Source organism: Meleagris gallopavo, chromosome 4, assembly GCF_000146605.3.
Source record: "Meleagris gallopavo isolate NT-WF06-2002-E0010 breed Aviagen turkey brand Nicholas breeding stock chromosome 4, Turkey_5.1, whole genome shotgun sequence".
In the NCBI taxonomy this organism is placed as follows: Eukaryota; Metazoa; Chordata; class Aves; order Galliformes; family Phasianidae; genus Meleagris; species Meleagris gallopavo.
The window spans coordinates 21,507,159-21,529,524 of record NC_015014.2 but is presented as its reverse complement, the minus strand read 5'-3'; the positions used below and the strand labels follow the sequence as shown (position 1 = coordinate 21,529,524).

Genomic DNA, 22,366 nt, shown 5'->3' with positions numbered 1-22,366 from the left:
CTTCAGTGGTGTGTTTGTACAATAAACAAATATTCTAGGATGTTCTGATTATTTAAAAACCTTTTTGTATCTGCTGCTTCCGATAAAGAAAAGTCCAAAATTTATAAGGAGCTGCACTTGACTGCACTAAATACTGGGGCATATTCATCAGGATCCCATGTATATGAACTTTGGGAAAGACTAATATCAACTGTCATATTTCGAACCAGTTTAAAAACAAACAAACCCCACATACAGAAACTAACCACTACATACAGCAAAATCTCAATATTTGCTGATTTTTTAACTACACAGAACATTGTTCCGATTCTATTGACACCAGTGTTTGCCTTTTAATAGGCAGCCCTACCAGGATATTCCAAAAAGTGCACTTCTCTCACCCAGATAAAATCAAAATTAATTCATAATTTGTATTGACCTCCCTCATTCTAAAATCTGGCCCTGTACTGACAGTTAGTAGGATTGCAAGGACAAAACTGGTAGATGGGGATAAGCAAGCAATAAAGATCACCCTCTGGGTACTTGAAGTACAGACAGAATTTCAAGGTAAAACAGGCTGTCTCTTCAAGGTGCATACCTGATTGTTCACAAGGACTCATTTCAGTTTCCTCCACACACTTAGAACCACTAAGGCTGGAAAAGATCATTTACTCCAACTGTCAACTCATCTCCACCATACTTACCACCATTCCACTGCTCATTGGAATGGCACACTACTGGTAATTTCATCAAACAGATGCAAAAAATGTGCATGATCTCTGTGCCATGCTCCAGAACTATGAAAGAAAGAGTAGAAATGGAAGTGCTGTCCAGATAAGAAAAATAAAAACTCAGCTTTCCTTTGTCCGTCAGTACAGTAAATGCTAGGGACTGGATTCTCATGTTTACTAATGCGATGATATACTGTCAGAAAGTATAAAAGCATTTCAGAAGAGGCAAAAACTACGTTGACCTCTTGCTTACATTTTACTTATCCTTTGCAGCAAGGTGAAATATTGAGAAAATATTGTCTGCATTGGGGTCTAGTTCCATTAGTGAGCTTTCAAGTTATAAGACAAAAAAGTTCTAAGAATAAAAACAAACAAAAGCCAACCACCTGCCAATGATTCATTTCTATAAACGTTACTTCACGCACTGAGACATGTTTCCTAAAACTGGTTTTGATTCCCAGCAAGACCTCACCACAGACACCAAGATGCCAGGACTTGCCCATTATTTGGGGTATATTTACATGCAATGGGAGACAGGTTCAGCAGTCATCAGAGGCAGCACACCTGCTCCCACCGACATCTCCAGGCGCTGATCAGACTTGCAGGGTCTGAAGAGAAGTTGTTTGCATTTTTTCCTATCTTGTTAACACTGCCAGTAGGAATTACATTCCTCAGATAAAGCTCAGTCTGGCTTCTTAAAATGTTCCAGACCTGAAGGATCATTTCTGCCTGGCCCTGCCAAGAACATCCCTTCTCCATACCTCGCTCCTCTCTGCAAGGCACCTCTGTGTGTCTGCCCCTGGCTGCCATAGAATCATGGAATCATTAAGGTTGGAAAAGACCTCAAGTCCAGCCATCAACCAATCCCCCACCATGCCCGTTAACCACGTCCCTCAGTGCCACAACTCCACATTTCTTGAATGCTTCCAGGGATAGTGACTCCATCACTTCCCTGCACAGCCTGTTCCAATGCCTCATCACTCTTTCTGAGAAGAAATTTTTCCTAATATCCAACCTTAACTTCCCCTGGTGTAACTTGAGGACACTGTGTTGTCCTATCACTGTTACCTGGGAGAAGAGGCCACCACCCTCCTCACCACAACTTCCTTTCAGGTAGTTCTAGAGAGCCGTAAGGTATCACCAGAGCCTCCTCTTCTCAAAATGACAGTCCCAGTTCTCTCAGCCACTCCCCATAAGGTTTGCGCTTCAAACCTGGCACAGCTCCATTGCTCTTCTCTGGACACACTCCAGGGCCCCGATGTCTTTCTTACAGTGAGGGATCCTACATAGTACTTGAAGTATCACCAGAGCTGATTACAGCTGGACAGTCACCTCCCTGCTCCTTCTGGCTGCACAATTTCTGATACAAGCCAGGATGTAATTGGCTTTCTTGGCCACCTGGGCACACTGCTGGCTCATGTTTAGTCGTCTGTCAAACAACACCCTTGGGTCCTTCTCCTCCATTCTGCTCTCCATCTGCACTGCCCCAAGCCTGAAGTGATGCATGGGGTTGCTGTGACCAAAGGGCAACAAAGGGCAGGACCGGGCATTCAATTTCGTTGAAGCTCATACAATTGGAGGCAGCCTATTGATCCTGCATGTCTAGACCTCTCTGTAGGTCCTTCCTACCCTCGACACTTCCTCCCAACTTGGTGTGGACAGAGGAGCCTGAGTACAATTAGGTTGAAAGGGACAGACGTAAAACACATTACCAGTTAAAATATATTTTTAATGAGTAGCCATTTATTTTTGTGGCAAAGCATTTGGCCTTACTTGCCACCTGCAGATCATGTTACGCCTAATAGAAATACCAGTGGGCAACAGTAGTCAGTGGAAGGAGTTCACCTCTGTATCTGTAAAACAGATGCTGTCACCACTGCTGCTCCTCAAGGCAGAATAAACTGCTGACCTGTTCAGCAGGGAGCAAAACTAGCATAAAACACAGGCCTGCAGGTTGGGATTTTACTCCTTGCGCAATTTGATTTGGATGAAGGGAAAGGGAGGGGGGTGAGAGCAGAGATTCTGAGCTAGCACCGCAGCAAGCCCAGAGTGTGCTTTGCACATATCCTCACGTTTTCAGCTGGGAATACCACCGTCTTACCAATGCTAATTTTGAAACACTTCTAGAATTTGTAAGATACATGTAATTATTTTAGTTTCCTCCTCTGACGCTCAAACACACCAAGCTGGCTGTTGCAAAGCACTCATCTCCTACCTACTTCTCACTGTCCAAAAGAAGGAATATTAAGGAGCTTCACAGCAGCCTTTAGCCTACTTTCCTCTCACCTACCCAAAATAAGTGCAATGTAGTCTAAAGGTAAAAGCAAATTAAAGAAAAAGTGATTTTAACACACACATGAACGCAATATTTATTTCCTCATTTTTTCCCCTCATTTGAAGTATCTGCAAGCTCTGACCACGAGTGAGATAAAATCTCTGCTCAGGACCTAAATGCTGGATTCCAGCCCCAAAGAGCACTGCCTGTTGCTAACCTGTGACAGCAGGGCAGGCAGAAGTACTCTTCAAGATTCTGTTTTGTTAGCAGAAACAACCAGACAATAAATTTTCCTCAATATAAAGCGATGTGCACTCTACTCTGTGTCAAATGCCAAAAATGTGTGTCTCACAGTAACCCATTTCAAAGCAGTGCCACAGTAATAACCATCAGGTACTCAAGCCCAGACCCCACTCCAGCTCTGCTACACTGTACTATGTTTAAGAAATACAGACTCATGCACCAGGACGCTCACGCACCATAACCTAAACAACGTTTTTTGAACCTGAGCAGCAGTGCTTGTGGGAAGTACTGGCTGGCCAAGAAGCAGATGTTCCAGCTTTCAACTCTTCAGACAAAAAAAAAAGAAAATCTGGTTACCCTTCAGAAGAAGAAATGCTTGCTATGTATGTGGAACATGTGCTTCCCAGTCCTTATTGCTGTGTTCTCAGCAGCTGCTCCTGCTGGAAGGAGCTATGCGGGCTGTGAATTTGCTTATCGATGTAAACAAGGTGTTGCCTCAGTTTGAAAACAATATTCTGACTGAGAACAGGCTGCTAAGAGAGTGCGTTTAGATTAATTCTGTTAGCATAAACAAAATAGGAGCTTATTAAAACCATAAATGCATGCGGAGCCTAAAATTTGCTCAGAGAGTCACAAAATGCCAGCAAGGGAGAGGATGCACAGGAAAAGGAAGCATGGGAGCATGGACCATTTCCTAAGCCAACAGTTTATAGAACTGGGATATTAATTTTTATACATGAATCTTCTTTATGAACAGGAGGATGTGTGGCGCATCCAACAGAAGAAGCCACTGCAGGGGGCTGAGTATAATGCCAATGCCAAGTTTGCGAAAGTCTTCCTGGATTTCCCACTCACCCATGGTGTTGTAGAAAATGAACATGCAGAAGGAAACGTAGGAGTTCAGGTCACTTGTCCCACTTGATTCGCTGAAAAGACACATTTCTATTTATCTTGCTAAAATGTGTAAAAGCTGCGTAATTATTGTATGGGTAAAGCATGAGATAAATTAGCAAAAGATTCCAGCCTGGAAAGTATTTGAAAAGAAATGTAGCTCTTTTTCCAAGAATCTCAACTTTCAAAAGTCCATAAATATTGCTCAAGGGTTTAGGGTTTTTAGTTTTTTTTTTCTTCTTTTTCCTTTTAACACTCTCTCCTGTACCTGCTCCATCAGAAGAACATCCAAGTATTTTCACTGGCAAACACCTAATTAATGAATAAATAAGGGGTGAGGCATGAGAAACTGGAATAATAAGACTGATATAAGGGGTGCTCAAAGGCTGCCCAAATATCATATGGATGGCATTTCCAGGATTGAGCCTGTCTTCAAGACAACAGCAATGCTGCACAAGGGGCTCTTTTATTCCTCTGCTGGTCATCCTTGTTCTTCCTCTGGAAGAAAGAGATATGGTATAGTTTCTATGAATTGGCCAAGAAATTCTTTGGGGCCCTGGAGCTTTCTTGGTTGACTCCAGGACACTGCGTGCATCGTGCGGACGCCACACCAGTAGAGTTGTCCCATGGTGCAGGATGAACAATCCCCCAGTGTTTGGTGTGCTGCAGGTGTCTCAAAGTGCCAGCTGCCCTCTGTTTGTTATTGCTTTGCTGTGTGCAGGAAGGCAGGCCAGGCCATCAGCAACAACTCTGTGCAAACGGGTCAGGGAAATGAAAATAAAGCCTGTGCAGCAGGAACCTTTGGGGTTGGGGTTTGCTGGCCTCGTTCCTTGTTAGGTGCTACTTAAAAATTGCTGCTTGTTTGACTTGGAAGTGACTTCACATAGCTGGGCTGCGTGAGATCTGCGTGGCAGGAGAGCAGCTGGAGGCAGGTGTGCTGCTGTTTTATTCCACGTCGTACCAGAGGACTGCTTCCTCTGCCCAGTGCTGAGGGATTTGCTTTTTAGAAGTCTGTTTGTATAATTTGTTTTCCAGCAGAGAAAAATTACTGTAAAAATAGTAAAAGGGTTCATTTGCATAACTTTGAAGTTGGGGGGGTTGTTTTGATTTTTTGTTTTGGCTTGTTTTTCACGGAAAAAAAAAAGTGAGTGAAAGACCTCTTACAATCACATGAACAACTGCAAACAGATAACCTTCCAAGTTTACAGACTTGTCATCTTTTCCACTAGCCTAAAACATGAGCTATGCTGCTTATTCCCTGCTGATATTGGTTGAAGAATCTCTTCTGTTTGAATTTTCTTTTGCAGAGATTATGGGACCCACATGTAGGTCTGGGGTCAACCATATAGCCCACCCAGCAGCCAGGTGCCTGTAAGGCTATGATCTAGCCCGCAGGCATGACACTTGTAGGCCTTGGCTGCACTGGACTCTTCTGCTCTTTGGCTGCATCCACAGAGGGATTTGCGTTCAGACTCTGCTATAGAATCATAGAATTATTAAGATTGGAAAAAACCCACTAAAATCATTTAGGCCAATCATCAACTCATCCCCACCATGCCATGCCCAGTATGTCCCTCAGTGCCAGATCTCCACGGCACTTGAACACCTCCACAGATAGTGACCCCACCACTTCCCTAGGCAGCCTGTGCCATTGCATCATCACTCTTTCTGAGAGGAAACATATCCAACCTGAACCTCCCCTCCACAGCTTAAGGCCATTCCTTCTTGTCCTATTGCTGTTACCTGGGAGAAGAGGCTGACATCCACCTCATCACAACCTCCTTTCAGGAAGATGTAAAGAGCCATAGGGTCTCTTCTGAACCTCTTCTTCTCAGAATGAATAATCTATGTTCCCTCAGCTGCTCCTCATTAGACTTGTGCCCCAGATCATGCACAGCTTAGCTGTCTTTCTCTGGACATCCTCCAGGGCCTCGATGTCTTTCTTGTAGTGAGGAGCCCAACACTGTACACAACACACAAATTGCAGCCTCACCAGATCTGGGTACAGAGGGACAATCACTTCCCTGCTCCTGCTGGTTGCACTACTTCTGACACAAGCAAGGATGCTATTGGCCTTCTTGGCTGCCAGGGCACGCTGCTGACTCATGTTTAGCCAGCTATCAACTAACACTCCCAGATCCTTTTCTCCTGTGCAGCTTTCCAGCCACTCTGCCTCAAGCCACTATTTATCTGCCTTCCCCTGAGGAAACACAAGTGCATGATTCCTTACTATACCAGAATGCCCTTGCATTGCACCAGACTACCTAGATATGTAGCTTAAGGAGGCAACAAGCTGCACAAGAATTAGCAGACTTCCCCTGAAACTGGTAGGCCTGAAACAAATACATCACCCCTCTACAACCCCTCAAACAGCTTGCCAAATGTTTGCAATGCAATCACATAATACACCTCAACTCTCCTGAGGTTATGAGATCTGTCAGACAGAATAAGCATTCACTCAAGTTGGTTAAAGAACAGCTTTACATAGGTCTATCAAAACAAAGGTTTCTGAGGAGCTGCAGAGAACTTACAAAGCAACTCAAACATCCACAGAATTCCTGTTCTTGAGCCTACATAGAAGAACAGATGAAAAGTAACAACAAGAAAAATGATCAGGAAATGAAATGAAATCAAAGCAAAGAAAAGAAATAGTGTATAACTTTTAATGTAAGAAAGTTTGGAGGCTTTTGACCATAATGAAAACATGCTTAACCTTTCCTTTCACCAGGCGCAGAAGGCAGCTAGGCTGCTCATTTTGAAATGCTAATTAAAAAGGGTTTGATGCACATCTTCCCTATTGTCCCCAGTATGTTCAACATGTAAGACTTGCCCATGGTACCTCTCTGACTTTAATGCCTAGAGAAATGGTACACAGAACACCCTGCACAGTTTTCCTGTTCTTGAACAGAGCTATCAGATTCACTTTTACTACAAACTATTGTTGACAGATTCCGAGCAAGGCATCTGCAAGCACAGCTTACATTCTGCAAAGTTAATGCTCTATAACTATTCCTGGTAATAAGATTTTAGTTGTGTAAAGCCTATTTCCATCAAGAAAAATACCTCAAGTACCTTCGACACTAGTGAAATTCACCTGCTTCAATCATGTGAGGAGGGAAACCAACTGACACATCCAAGCAAGCATTGGGAAACACCCAGAAAGGGGATTCCCTAGCAGAGACTGCAATCAGAGTATTTACATTCAACAAAAAGAGAAGACAGAACCAAGATTTTGAAAAAGTATCCTAGTCCGACCATCAAAACACACTAATCCCAAAAACTCATGTTGGAAACAAACAAACAATGACAACAACAACAAAAACACAAGAAAAAAAGCCTGAACAGAGTCCAGTTACTGACTGCAGAAGATGAAGATCTGGCTCCTGATCCTGCCCAAACTATACTCTCTGGATGCCACTGACCATATAGGTAGGACAATGTGGGACGCTATTTGGGAAATGGCATTAAAATTGCACCAGTCACATGCAAGTCTTTCCGTATGTTTCACTCAGCTCCCATCCCAGCCTTGCCGGTGAGAGCCACACATCCCTCCCAGCCACGCTCAGAAGAATATCCGTCAAGTCCAGCTACCAGCAAAATCACAAGACAGGGATCCCTTCCCACGTAATTACAGGGTGGTGCCACCGGGCAGATGGCTCATGCAAAGCTTCAGCAGCCCACAATTAACCAGAAGAATCCTGCAGCAAATGTGGTTGGAAAGAGGAAAAAAAAAGATAGACAAGTTTATCCAAAATTTGACAGATCTGTCTATAAATAGCTATAGAGCCCTGTCAAGCACATCTCTGCTGCAATCTCCTAAAATATCATTTCAGTAAGATTCAGTCTCATGTGTATATTTCCTATCGGAAAATAGCCTCACTAATGCATCTTAAAGCTGTCTCAATGCTCTCTTCCTAGCATCTGGAAGGTATGCACATGGATTTATAAGGCTTATGTGAAGCATAAGGCAGCGGTTAATCCAGCTGACTGTAAATCATGTGACTATGTACTGCGACCACATTAAAACCTTGCCATGAATAAAAAAAGGGGAAAACTCAGCTAACCTACAATTTTGGTTGACTGAATCAAGTCTATTCCATGGACTCACACACATTTACTCCTAGATCTGTCATATAAAGGAGATGCTTGACAGTCACATCTCTAATGGCTTACATGTGTAGCTCCTGGGCTGATGGGCTGGTGACATTTTCCCCCTCGACTGTTATTTATTTGACTAAGGAAAAATAGGCAAAACTGAGCACTGACATTTTGCAGAGTGTCGAGGTGGAGACGTGGTCTGGATCATGGTTGCAATCTTAGGCAAATGGCAGGGCAGGAAATGAGGATAAGGCTTAATATCCTTGGCAAGACTTCTAGTGACTTCATGCCCAAAAGAAGAACCAACATTATATTGATGGCAAACTTCAAGCAAACACTTTGGTTTACTACTTTGTCTCCCCCTAGAAACTAAAGCTGTTGTATCAATCTCACATGGCCACAAACTATTTGCTTTCAGGTATCCTGTCCCAGCCTGAGTTTCATCACTCCATCTCCCCAGAACATCAATTTTCAGACAAGTAATGATCAAAAACTGCAGCATGTGTTGTGCTGCCAACTGATTTTACTGCAGAAATGCAAAGTGAATTTCTATCTGGAAGGAAGGCGAGGAAGGTAATGGAAAGTCCACTCCAGAGGACTTGGTTCTGAGGGTTTCCCCTTCACATCTCAGTGATTTCCTCAGAGGTTCTTCCAAGGACAGTAGAGCTCCAACATCAAAGCTGGAGAAAGACACACTGCTGTGCCTCTGTTTGACTCTGTTATCAGAGCAGTGGAGTACTGCAGAATGCTCAAAGGCTGGTGTTAATTAAACATCAGTGTCAGTAGGATAGAAAACATTTCCTCTGATTCTACTTATGGAAATCCTCTTAGTTATTGCTTGAAAAACTGCATGTCTGGAGAAGCAAGAAAAAAGAGAAAGAGAGAAGGAATGATAGATGTTACCTTGCATTAGTTATTTAAATACACATAAATAAAGTCTCACTATCAAACGTCTGACCTCTATCAGCTGAGAAGAAGCTTCTTAGATGGAAACAGGCTTTCCAATATTCAAAAAAACACCCACATTACTCCTCTTACAAATTCCACTATAGCCTTCCTTCCTTACAAAATCCCTTTTATGATCCAGTCAAGTATATCTTTTTTTCCCCCCAAATTCAATTAATAGTCATCATATACACAGCTGTTCTGCATGAGTATGAAACAAGGACAGCCCATGTCGTATTAGGCTTTGCGTATATATACAGTGGCAGAAAATAACTATTCTCTGGTGATTTCTTCCAAGTTGATCTCCTGATGTGACTCCCTTCCATTCTTCTGCCACTTTCTCCTTTCCCCTTCTTCTGAGCCACGTTTCCCTTCCTCTGCTGGTAGCTTGTATTTGCATTTCCTACTTAGCCAAGAGTACAGGAAATTGGATTGTAGCCCAACAGTGATACTTGTGTAGCATTGTTCTCATTTTCTGACTTCTCCAATTTTATGAATATTTCTAGCTCTTTTTACGGTCCACTGGAGACCAGGAAGGAGATGCCCTGATGCCAAATTTCACAATTTTGCAGTGAGGCCTGTGGTACTTCGTGTTGCCCCAGTGCCTGAAGCAATGATTAATAAGGCTCTCAGATTTCATACAAAGAAACTAATCTCCTTTGGCCCTGGATAGGACAGCTCAGAAACTTGAATTAATTTTAGGGGCTCAGCAGTGAACAACTAAATTATGATTAGAAAATATCTCAGCACTTTTAAGTCAGCCTTGGGATTTATGAATATTTGGGATTGGCAATTTCACTAATTCTCTGACATCAGAAGTCATGGCTCAAATTCTGAAGGGAGGTATATGCGAAGCAGAAATGTGCTTATTAGCTGTGACAAGCAGCCTGCACACATACCAGCAGCATCCCTGCCCATGATTAGGGCCCTGGTGCCATCCACAACCACATCCCTCAGTCACAAGAGAAACGTCTGATTGAGGTGGTTGGTGGTGAGAAAAAAAAATAATTTTTCCACACAAAGGAGCTTCATGACTGTGGCCTTTAACTCCTCACAGAGGAAAGAATCCATAGCAACCGAAATCCAAAACATTCACCTGCCTCTGAATTTACCTTGCTAGACAAACCTGTCCTTATGAAGATCTATCAGTGTACCTCATTTCTAGCTGTTGGCATGAAATACTGCATTCAGCCTGTGCCAGCTCCACTCACTTGACATCATCCTAAGTTCTTCTGGGTGCTCTATCATTTTCCATTTTCCATTACATGGAAAAGAAGCTTAAGCAGACCAGAAATCTTTCAGATAAAATTATCTACCTACACTACTAATGAAATCCAACTGATAACCCCCACAGAAGTCTCCCTGTCACCAGGTCTGCCAAAACACACCCACCCTGCTTGCTTCTATCTATAGCTTCTATCTATAGTCATGAAATTTGGCATGAAACAAAGCTTAAAATAAATAAATAAATAAAACATTTGAAAAGACAAGCAGACAAAGATATCCTAATTCTTCTAAGCTCCAGTTGAAAAAGTAGTGATCTAATAAAAATGTTTCCAAATACTCAACAGCTTATAGAAAAATATCTGAAACCACATTGTTCACTTTCTGTCCTTCCTTTCCTCTCATGTCATTAGCACTGTTGTTGATGGATTCAGACCCTGAGCACCTCTCACAAACTGCCTTATTTAGGTAAATTTTTTCTTAAACAAAGAAGCCACTGAATTCTTTATTTTTCTTAAGTTATCAAAACTAGGGTAGCACGACTTCTGATCACTTCAAAATTTGCCCTGTGTTGATCCTAACAGATTTACTCAGAGAAGCTGTTGCCTGATCTCAGTCTTCTTTGTTATAAGAGCTTAATTAGTGCATTAATTGCTATACCTGACAGTCACTCCCAAAAGTACAATAGATGATGTGCAGTTTTGAAGAGTAACAGTGGGAAATGCCTACTGCGGAATTACACATCGTGATGTTCTTGATGATGTTCTCTGATAATGTCCTGGCACAATCCAAATAAGTGTTCACATCAAAGAATCACTAATATAAACATACCCTGTTTACACCACTCCTCAATAATCGTTGTTTAACATCTTCTAAACACCTATAAATCACTGATTGAGCCAAGTTCTACAACTGCTAAACCATTCTGATTCCAGGCTCAAAACACACACTCTGATTCTACTTAAATAACTGACTCTTAAATCATTGTAATGCTGTGCACCACGTGACAAACTGCTAAAGCTTTGAAAGGATTGTAGTGAGCAAAATACCAGGCATTTTGTCAGTCTTAATTCTGTCGAGTAGAACTAGATTAAATAGCCCTCCAGCTCTAAAAGACATCTGCACAACCTAGTTGTATTTGTAAGAAATCTGACTGGTGACTAACTCACTTATCAAGAAAAAGCAGAAAAGCACTGCAATACAACTTGGGTAGGAACACATGCAACTTTGTGAAACACACACGCACACACACACACACACACAAAAAAAAAAGGAAATGAAGTCAATATCCATGCTCTCAGCTTACCATAGCTACTATATTTGTAGCCCATGCACCTTGGTCCAATACTGCCTTGTACTCAAGTATCTTTAAGAGAGAGTTTTCTCAGCTCTACTGATTGCTTTGATGCTGCAGTTCATAAAATCATTGCATTATTAAGGCTGGAAAAGACCGCTAAAATAATCTAATCCAACCATTATCCTCTCACCACCATGCCTCACAGTGTCAGACCTCCATGTTTCTTGAACACCTCTGGGGACAGTGAATCTGCCACTTCCCTGGGCAGCCTGTTCTGATACCTCACTACTCTTTCTGAGAATAAATGCTTCCCAATATCCAACCTGAAACTCCCCTGGAGCAACTTGAGGCCATCTTGTCAAAATGCAAAATCCTTTCATACTCATCTGCTAGAGGAGTTCTTGTTAAGCTCCCCCTTTCTATCAATTTCTCCTTTGCTAAATAATCTCTTTAAAATATTGAATGCAATAAAAGCAGAAGACATCAAGAAGAGATTCAGCCAGATCTCACTGGCAAATATTTTTAATGACAAAATTAAGAACGAACCCATTACAAAACCACTTATTCCGATAAAGTGAACAGAAACACTGAAAACTAAGAAAATGAAGAGAGGTCCCACCAACTGCTCAGCTGGCCTCTTTCCTGCCAGCCAGCCAATTTTAGACAAGTAGACAAATGCTTTTGGGAAATATTTTTGATCCAAATCTAAATAGAGAGTCTTTATCTGGTTCATCTATAGTATAAATTCCATATTCCTGTTGTAATAAGTGATTCACATAAGTAGTATAATAGGTAAGCTAAGTGCTATGTATAGTTGAGTGATTACCCTCAAATTCATGAAAGCATAAACACTGACAGATGGATTACTTCTTTCCCCTCATCATTTAACTTTGAAGTGAAGTCTTGATCAAGAACACACTTGTACACCTGAGCATACATGTGCATGGGACCAAAGGAAATGTTAAGCACATTTCAAATGGAAGCATCGGGATCTCCTTTTAGCCTACTCTCTTACCCATGCTCACTTTTTTCAGGACTGATTTTCCTGAAAAGTCAAAATTATGAGGTTGTCAGTAAGTATCAAATGTACTCTTCAGGTAGCAAGTTTAATGGAAAATTGCACTTTGAGTTTCAATCAAAAATCTTCTTAAAAATAAACAAAGGGCAGAAGAAGAGACAGTGTAAGGAAAGAGGGACATGGTTAGTGAGCATGGTAGTGTCGGGTCGATGGTTGGACTTGGTGATCTGAGTGGTCTTTTCCAACCTTAGTGATTCTATGAGAACAGGAGTCTAAAAATCCATCAGTGAGGAATGCATAGCCCACATCATGGAGACATGCCTGTGGATTCTGAAATTTGGGTATTTTTCCATTTCTTTGCCCTACTTTTCTTAGTTGAACCCTAACATGTTTCTTAGGATCAAAATAGAAACAGTGCATAATTTTCATTTGAAGACAGCAAATGGGAATCAAACCTAAATGCACAGAGGCGAAATGGAGAATATTGGTCTGATGCCTGAGAAGGACTGAAGCTCAGTTTCTAGTAAAGCAAAACCAGTGCTGAAGTAGTTATCTTGAAAAACGTTCTCTCTGAAATTTCCTTCAGCCAATTGAACCCAATCTTGTAACCTCAAGAAGCAGCAGCACGTGTCAGTATTTCCTGCTCCCCTTCATCATCAGCTGAAATTTGCCTCATCAAAACTTCATTATCTCTTTGGATGTTTGTGAGCTGCTGTACCCAATCATGCATATCAGCATGACAGAGAGGTGTAATCTTTTAAACAATATCAGAATATACTTGCAGGAGAATTAAACACAGTAATTTCTTTTGATGATACTCTGCCATAAGATAGGATCCATCTTCACATCAAAGAAATCATACTCATTTCTCATATACAGACCACTCGTGCAGACAAGTCCTAAGCCTCATTTGCAAAACCATTACTGACCTTGAAACTAAGGATTCTCTGAAAAGATGTGCATGTCCAAACTGCTTTTCAAAATGAAAAGTGGGTTCCTCAGTTTTTTTGCTAACTGATGTAGTAATCTCGATAAGCAGTATTTGCCAAGTAATTACACACAGAATACAAATGTTAATAAAAATAGCAAATAAGATGGTTCCTAGGATAGTTCCATCATGCAAAGGCTGAGATTCAAATAAAAGCTTCTGGAATTCAGCACACAGTGGAACACACACACACACACACACACACACACACACCAAAAAAAAAAAAAACAAACAAAAAAAACTTGAACGTACTTCACAGCTGAGCTAAATCAAAGCAAATCTTATTTCCCTGAAGCCTGATCCAGTGTCAGTTGATGTAAATGAGTATTAGCGGAATGAGTAAATACCTAAGTGCATTCAGTCTCAGTGCCAAATTCACGCATGGCATAACTTGTTGATGAATTTGCCTATATGGGTCATGAAAGAAATATTTTACAAGAATAACAGAAGTTATTCATCTCCAGAGAAAAGTTATCTATTAAACAAAGATAGCTACTCTACAGAATTTAACTCCCTTTAATTTTCCTTGTCCTGACACACGCGGGTCACTGTTAGACAAAAGATCTGGCGCAAAAGATTTACTGGGAGAGGCTGTCACTTATTAAGGTGAAAAATCACACCCCTATTCAAACTTCATCATAAGGAACATCCTTTATGCCCTTTGAACTGACGTAGGCTCAAACTTTTATTTCGACAGCCCTCTACAGAAAGGTGATTTTTGGCCACCTTGATACACTCAAACTTTCCTTTAACCCATATTCAGGGAAGTGTGTCTCTTTTCAGTATTCCCTCAAACTTGTTGAACAAGCCAAAGTTTTCCAAGAGACCCCAAATGCATACACTTTTCAGTGTACTGGAGATAACTAACAACTTCTTTGCTTTTAATGGGAAAATCTTGTTTTTTCTTGTTTTTTTCCTCTGCAGCATGGAAATCATAGAATAATAGACTCATTAGTGTTGGAAAAAACCACTAACATCATCAAGTCCAACAATTAACCCACCCCCACATGCCCCTCAGTGCCACATCTCCACAGTTCCCAAAAACCCCCAGGGACAGTGACTCAGTGACTCAGTGACTCCACCACCTCTGTAGAGCTTGAGCTTGTGCTGCTGACATGCACTAATCATGTACATGGGGGGCAGAGGGAACTGAGCAGCATAGCATCGAGCCTGAGGACAGCCTGGGCTTTGCTCTCTGTCTCTTCACCTTCCAACCCTTCTGCAGACGAGACGTTCTGTTGCAGCCCTCCACACTCCCACCCAGGGAAAACAGGCAAGAACCAGCAAGTCATGAGTGCCCTGCCCAAAAGATAAGTCCAGAAGACTGAGGCATCCCTTTGGTATGCTTTGAGCAAGAAGGAAAGAGTTTGTGTTTGAAAACCCAGCACAGTGAGAAGTCTCCCTCTCGTCCTTCCTGTCCTTGTGTTTTTCCACGTGCCAGCTCAACTTGGCTTTAACTAAGCTCGGTGTGTTTGTATATTTTCATTGTGCGGCCCATGTAGCTGCAAGCTCCCTCCTTAAATCTCTCGAGGAGGGACATTTTGGGGTTCTGTTTATATGTTAAAGGAACGGCAGAAAGATGGGGTTAAGGATGAATTGTTCCCTGCTTCCACTGCCCCATCTATCCTCAGCCCACCAATCATAATAGTGATCTTGCCACACCAAATCTATAACATTAAGATCTGCAACACCTCCCCACCCAGTGAATGTATGTGCCAAATAACCGTCAGTTCCTTCCTTTATAACCCCAGTAAAGATTCTGAAAATAGCTTAGACCTCCCCCCCCCCCAGTTAAGATGAGAATATTCCATTAACCACTGCTATATCCCTGACCCAAACAAACACAAAAGCCCTTTTTGCCTTTGCCGGCTCTGTCACAGCTACAGACCATGTGTTCCCCCATTTTAAACATTTCAAAACATTTCTGTGATGGACTTGACAACCTTCCAGTAAAAAGCAGCTGTCAAAATGTATCATACAATATAGTAGAAGATCTCCTCCACACTGCTGCTATAATTAGGTGGATTTTTTTATTATTTTTTTTCTTTAAAGCAGCTTTACAGAGAACATAATTTTCGGCTCAGCTAAATAAAATGTTCAGAACACATCAAGTCCATAATTATATTTTAATTTGAGAAGAATGTGTTCTGCCTGAAAGAAAGTAAGCATCAGTGTTGGTATTAATTTATTTCGTCTTTCAGAGCTTCTGAAATCCAAACTCTCAGAGTAACTACAGATCACAAAGTATGGAGGAATTTGGGACCTCCGTCCAAAGAGAGCTCTGCATTCTCACATCCGTTTTACAGCATTATTTTATAAGGTGCAGTCTCTAAAATTTCCATCCTCCATCTTCCTTCTGATGCTCTCTTGAGTACAGTGGTCAACTCATCTCCCCAGTTCCTGCACTCCTTTTCCCCCTTTTTCTCCTATGTTCTCTTGTTTCTCTCATGTTCACTCGTTAATATGTATCTGGCAATACACTGGAATCTTTCTGTTGCCTGCTCATAGTCTCACATTTTGAAACATGAAACAAACTGAAAATCACTGGCCTTGTTAAATTCAAAAAATAACTTTTCCCCCATTAACTTTTTTTTTTTTTTAAATCACTCTGCTTTTCTTTTTTGAGGTTTTTCATGCAAACCTCTGAAGAATTTCATTTGCAAAGCCAACCTCCTATAGTCATTTATCAGAAAGAAAAGGACCATGATGAGGACTGGCAGTACTGCCTTTCTCTATCCATTCTCTATTTGTCTCTTCCTCCATCAACTCAGACCACTTTCAGCTTAATCTATCATCATTTCTTAGTTGTACCATTTCTTTTATATTCTTTTGGTCTGTTTTTCACTAGGTATTTTCCCAGCAGCAGAACTGTTCAAGTCCCTAACTCTTCTCCCTGGTACCAAGCCTCCAGGCAACATCTGCCAGTAAGGAGCAAACAAGTCAGTGTAAAATCACCCCAAACTGCAGTGCCTAACTGCCCACCCCACAACATCAGTGAGCTCCTCACTTCCTTCAGACAGAGCCTGTCATTTGCTGAATGATCTCAGTTGCAGTTACTATATATACTTCCTCGGATAACTTAAGTTGCTCAGCAAAGGATTCAGGATTTACATTTGCTTAATGTCATTAATCAGAAGTGCATGAACAGAACATCAAGAGATATATCACAGATATGAAATGGCTTCTATACAAGGAGAACGTGAGCAAACTCCACAACCTCTTGGGCAGCCATTCCAGTGCTCTGTCACTGACATAAATAAGTTCATCCTTGTGTTAGTATGGAATTTTCTGTGTTCTGGTTCCAGCCCATTGCCCCTTGTTCTTTCTATTGCTGCATGCCACTGATAAGAGTCTGCCCCCATCCACTTGACCCCCACACTTTAGATATTTGTAAACATTGTCTTGAATACCTCCTTGAACAGTGACTCCATCACTTTCCTGGGCAGCCTGTTCCAATGCATTTCCAACCTTGGAGAAGAAATTTTTCCTAATATCCAACCTGAACCTCTCCTCACACAACTTAAGGCATGATGTGGAATAACTTTGTAGGACTATCTGTAGGGATTTACTTTTCATTGCTTCAAGGAGGAACAAGTGGCCATGAAAGGAAATTGTGAAATTTAGAGCTGGCAAAGGCAGTGGATCCTCAGCAAGAGCAGAGGGACGTAGAGTGGTGCCCATCACCACATGTGGACACCAGAATGTCACACACATTGCAAGTATGGAGTTACAGAACCCCCTTGGGCCTCCAGAAGCCTCTGTTTTGGTATTCAGATAAAAATGGTGTCAGGCAGCAAGAAATAAATGAGTTCTCTCAAAATCTATCACCTAGCTGCTCATACCAGGCATGAGTAGCAAGAGAAAAGAGTGGGCAGTGAAAGTCTGTCTACAGTTTGAAAAAGCCAGCACCAAATAACCCATACTGCTTCATGTTTTTCTTAGCTCATTTATTCAAGCAACCTACCTAAAACACTGAATAATCTCAATAATATATACAAGGGTCTATCCAGAACACAGCACATAAACATATTAAAGCAGCCCACAACCAGTCTTAGACTCAGCTTATATCAGCCCTGTACATAGTATAATTCTCTGATCTTGCCATTCTAGAGCTGTATTTCCATGCTGACAAATCACCCCCTATAATCCTTCCTTTGAACTTAATAGAACGGATTTTTTTTATTTATTTCTCCATTTCAGTTTGCATTCTGCATAAAAATGTACCTTACATTCATGCATCTCCTCCTCTGCACTATTCTTATAACACTTTGTGGAAGCAAAATGGAAGCTCAGTGATACATGAAGAGAGCCTGCTGTACACCATTACATTTCTTGAGCATGCTAAAAACACATTACTGAGTTCAGTTTCACACAGGATGTGTTTGGACAACTCAACTGTGGCCAGTCACCTTCCTGATTTTACTTTTAACATATAAACATATTCCATGATCTATAACCAAACAACAAAATACACCTTCACAGCTCTCCTTTAAACTGGTCTACTTCAGCAATGATACTTAAGAGCAAGAAATGACACCATTTTCATTGCAGAGATTTTTCCCAGGGCTCCATAAAGAAGCAGCCCGTGTTCTGTGTGCAGCCTGACAGTTAGGGACACTGTACTTCTATCACTACACATGAACTTCTGCTTTCAACTCTAAGTTTTCTTTAGAAGAAATACTTGCTTGCTGCTATGAGTAAGGAGAGAAAAACGGCAGTGGCTTCCCATTGAATATTAATCCAGCAAAGGGGAAACCATTTATTAGGTGGATTTACACACCTGGTATACTCCTGAAAGCTTTGATAAACGGACTGGAGTCTCATGGCTACATTACTGCTACACATGTAGTTTAGAAATTATTAAAACTTTAGTAGTCAATCCTTAGTAAAGTTCCACTGAACCTAGCAAGAAGTTTACTTGAATGAGGATGGAGTCCAATTGCTTCAGTACAGATTTCAGCAGGGAAGTGGTGATCACCATCCCTGGAGGTGCTCAAGAAATGTGGAGATGTGGCACTGAGGGATGTGGTCAGTAGGCATGGTGGGGATGGGTCAGTTGTTGGACTAGATGATCTTAAAGGTCTTTTCCGATCATAATGATTCTATTATTCTACAAACTGCTGCTCCACACTCCCTCCATCATGGCAGATCTTCTATCTCTGGGCTTTGAAGTTGACTCAGCAGACTGAATGCAACAGGCTCTGTTTGGATACAGGATGGTCTTGCATACTGGGATCAGCTGTTGTTTTTAGAGATGTTTAGGATTTAAGTGGCTTGAGAATCTGCAATTGCTGAGCATGAAATCAGATTTTTATGCTTAGACTATTACAAGGATTCCAGTCGGCTTCCAGGAAGGAAATACTGGAAATGTAGGACTGGTTGTGAGGAGATTCACATGCCATTTGTAGGGCCAAATGCACCCTTGTTATCATTCCAGTGACTTTGCTGTAGATGACTCAGGTTCAGTGCATTCCACAGATGCATGAAATAAAAACATTTTTAGGCAAATGATGGCAATCATGTCCTATATCTGACTCTGGGCATTTTCCAGTTCCAAGAGGCCGGGAACATATAGCAGTCTGCAAGTAGCGTTGCAAATCGTGCATGTAGCAGAACACCTTGCCAGCTCAAATTTGCCCAGAGAGAGAGCAGAAACAGAGCTGGAAAGCTCAAAACAGGGGGCAACTGAGGCTGTGGGGAAATGGCTTCCTTCTGGTTGCCATTTTGGCTTGGTAAAGAGGAGGAAAATTACATGTCCTCTGCAGGGAGGTATTCTTTTTCTGCAAAAAGTGTTGATATTATCTGGAGCGAGGAAAACATTTGAAATATAAATTAAATCAAAATCCCTCACACCACAATCTGAGTGGATATTTTCTTGCCTATTAATCCACTTCCAAACCCTTTCTTTCTCTTCATATCTGCTTCTGACTCACCGTTATCCTTTTGCTTTTGTAACATTTTATTATTCCCTGAAAGTTTTCTCTTTACTGTTTTCCTTCAATTGTTTAGTTCTTTGAAGAGCAGCATCTCTTTACCCTTGTTCTTGTTAGTGAACAAGTCTTTTTCATTCAAAAAGACCACTATCAGATATGATTTTTGAAATGCTCAGGCCTCAGTCCCAGATATTTTTCAGCACTTCCCATTACTTTGAAGTTCTAATATATTGTCACAGAATATTATGGTTGGAAAAAGTAAGTTGGGGCTGACAGAAATGGTCTCAACATTCATAACTTAAGAAAAGTATCTCCAGCCAGAACGATCATCTACGTCTACAAAATACAAATTCTTTCATAGAGTGCCAATACACTCAAAGAGTAAAAACTGTAGTATTTGTTCTGTTGATTCAGCGTGTTCATAAACTCACAGTCAATTCACTTACTGGAATACTTTGGTGTGTTCCAATAATAAAACTGTACATTCAAGCCTTCTTTTGCTCTCCTGTACTTATTTACAAATAAGTTATTCCTGCAAGTACGCTTCATTATGAGGAGCAGACACGAGGATTGCCCATAGCTTCTACCCCTGCTTATGGAGCAAGCCAATCTCTCTCTTGTAGATTGTGGTGCCAAATCATTAGGCGTCTGAAAGAAAAGGGAAACGAGGCAATTTCCTCATCAGCTAACTGACCAGAGCTCTTCAGAGTCCTGATTCGGAACAACTTGCTTATACGCTTTGCACTAATTTCAGAAGTCCTCTTAGCTCAAATGGAGTGCATCTATTTAACCTTAGAGGAACTGCCTCCTTACTCTGTAGCCTATTTGAAAATATAGATATATTTTCAAGGGACATCTGTTCTGAGACCGGAGGGCTGTTTCTGGAAGCTGGCAGACTTGACAGGAACCTTTTTCAATGAGTTATGTGTAAACATACAAGACAATTTTTAAACTTTGGTCTAATCTGGAGGAGACACCAATAAAATGGGCAGCTGCTATTTTGAAATGTCTCGAAAAAGAGAGAAATGTACAGTGATTTCCTGGAGGCAAAAGAAGAAAACTTAGAGCTTACTGATGTATTTGTGTCCTGATAATCATGACCAGAGAACTGTTTTTATGAGAACAGTTTAAATAAATATTTGATTTAGACCTGGTTTCTAAAACCCGATCAGACTAAGGAATATCCCAGACCAGGGATAAAACGCAGGTGCTTTTTGGTCTTGCAGACTGGCATGGAAACTGGAAAGGAGGAGACTGCAAAGAAAGAGGAATGGCAGAAATACCTCTTATGTGGCTACATGGAGGCAAGAAAGAAAAAAGAGAGCAATACCTTCTTGGACACCTTCTTTACTGACAAGGGAAAAATGATCGAGTTCAGACAACCTTTGTTTCAAATGACTGCATCTATATGAAAGAAACAGAAGCCAGATTTGATGTGTCAAGGTGAAGTTTTGCTTACCTGTCCCTTCGTTTTCTTCAAGAATGGATATCTCACAGTACACCAGATAATGCCATTTTTCAGATGTGCTATAGAATTGCCAGGAATGAACTTATCTGTGGTCTCTTCTTCACCAGGCTAATAAAGAAAAGGCTTCTATTTTTTGCTTTGTTTTTTGTCTTTTGAAAACCGGATTGAATCTTAGCTAGCGTAAATCTCCTTACCAAAAGAAATTTAATATCACCTTAAACAGGGTGAGCATGTGCTTCTGTTCTCAGAAAGGAGTCAAGAATCATCTTTGTTATTACCGCAAAGGTGCTTGTTTATCAAGGCATCTTTCTCACATTATGCTTTCTATGCTCTCCTAAGGACACAGGATTATTTTTCCCCCACTGGAAACAAAGCTCATGAAAACCCTGATACCAGACTTCAAAAAGAAAACCCCTCCAGGTGGTTATTGTCTTCTGGTTTGGAAAGGGGCAATGGAGATAAACACTTTCTTGACTCAAAACAAATAAAAATAAAACCGAAAGAACAAAACAGCTCCTGGCTTGCTAGGTTTTTTCTTTTTCCATAAAAAGTTCATTTTTCCTCCACAAACTGAATTCTTCTCCCACTTAAAAAACCTTCTCACTTTTATAGATTCAAGCTAGCATCCAGGAGGTTGGCACAAATGCTATCTCTACAGCCTGTGACACAGCTGCTTGGCAGGAGCATCTATTATTGATCAGAAGGTAGTTTGCATGTAGGAGTAGCTATACTCCACAATAATTTATATTCCTAACTTCCTAACTATATGGTGTACAGTCAGATCCTGTGGATGCCTGCACTTACTGTATATGCACGGTACATGACAGCCATGTCCTCTGGGAGAGATGAAGGAGTATCTGTTGAAAGATGACATCAAAAGGAAAGTGTTTCCTATCTTCCCAACAGGAGCAGATGGAGAGAAGCACTTCAGCAGATCCCTTCCATAAGGAAGTCAGTGCTGAGCGAGGCCTCAGATCATACACACACAGCAAAAGTAACAATGCACATCCGCTGTCAAGGGCAGAGGTCTAACACTAACCCCTTCTTTTCCCCCAGGCTGAACTCATTTGGGACAGAGCAGTATAGCAGCTGCAGTGAAGTTTTGCCTCCTTACAGACATTGTGTCATTCAGTCTGTGGCAGCAGGATAGGGAAGAAAACATGTAGTATAAAAATAGATTTGGTTAATATCTGCAATTAGGTAAAGCCTTAACCTCAAAGATAAGGAAGAAATGAACTGAAATCATGTCCTTCAGTGAGATGATTGCATTAGGTAT

General features: G+C 41.2%; 1 long non-coding RNA gene across 1 annotated transcript in view; it reads left to right on the top strand.

Annotated features, from left to right (window-relative positions):
- LOC104910622 overlaps positions 1–21,554 on the top strand; it is a 43,434-nt gene extending 21,880 nt beyond the window's left edge. The window contains exon 3 of the long non-coding RNA XR_793262.3: positions 20,849–21,554. This is a non-coding gene — a long non-coding RNA (uncharacterized LOC104910622). The remainder of the gene's footprint in view (positions 1–20,848) is intronic.
- Positions 21,555–22,366: the final 812 nt, after the last annotated feature.